Raw genomic sequence first — 984 nt, 5'->3', positions numbered from 1 at the left:
CGGCGCTGGAGCAGGGGGACAGTCCCGGGCCGGGGCGGGGGGGGATGCTCCGCGGGGGTTTAGGGTCGGTCCCAGCCGGGCGGAGGTTGCCCCGAGGCAGGTTTGCAGGGAAAAGGCCCCCGCCGGGGGGTGGGATGCTTGAATCGCTTTTGGCTGTCCCCAAGCTCGCCCTCCCTCACCGCTATTCCTAAGCCCCTCAGGACACCAGGGTTTGGGGCTGGGCTCTCCCTGCCATGCCTTGGATACCCCGCTGCACCCTGGGGTGGCACAGCAGCGCCCCGGCAGCAGGTTCCCCCAGGAACGGAGAGGCTAACCCCTCTCAGCAAACCCCAGCAGCACCACAGAACCTGGTGTCTTCTCCACACGTCACCCGGTGTCCCCTAGAGCATCTCCAGAGATGCTCTGTCCCCGGGATGGGGTGGCCGTGGGACAGGGAGACCAAATATGAGCCATCCACGACCCTATTGCAGCCCTCTCCATCCTTCGCCCCAGCAGGGACTTGCCTGGCACCCCACATCCCACCACAACATCTGTCCATCCATCGCACCTCATCCCCCACGGTCCGGTAGCGAAGCAGCTGGGCTGGAGCTGGCGACACCCCTCCTTCCCCACGTGCTCACCACAGATCAGGCCAAATCCCGTCCCCTTTCAGGGCCTCTGTTGCAGGCTGCAGAAGCTGTGAAATGGGGCAGCAGTCCCGCCTGCCTCCCGGGACCCATGATGGAGCCAAACCTGTCGGTAGCCGGTGGGGTTGGGTGCCCTCGTGCCGCAGGCACTGGGTATGTGCACAGGCGGCTCCCCCGAGTCCCGGTGATGCTTTTCCTGCCATGGTCTGGAGTGGATTTCAGGCTTTGCTCTGGTGTTCCGAGGAGGGGGTGGTAGCGGGGCAGGACCCCTGCTCTGCTTTCCTGAGCAGCCCCACACATGGGAAATGCCGCTTGCTGCCTGCCCAAACGTGCTGCAGGGAAGATATTTTTGAGCTGT

The sequence above is a fragment of the Egretta garzetta genome, unplaced genomic scaffold, assembly GCF_000687185.1.
Source record: "Egretta garzetta isolate BGI_Z169 unplaced genomic scaffold, ASM68718v1 scaffold135, whole genome shotgun sequence".
Taxonomy (NCBI): Eukaryota; Metazoa; Chordata; class Aves; order Pelecaniformes; family Ardeidae; genus Egretta; species Egretta garzetta.
Note: the sequence above shows the minus strand (reverse complement) of the source record.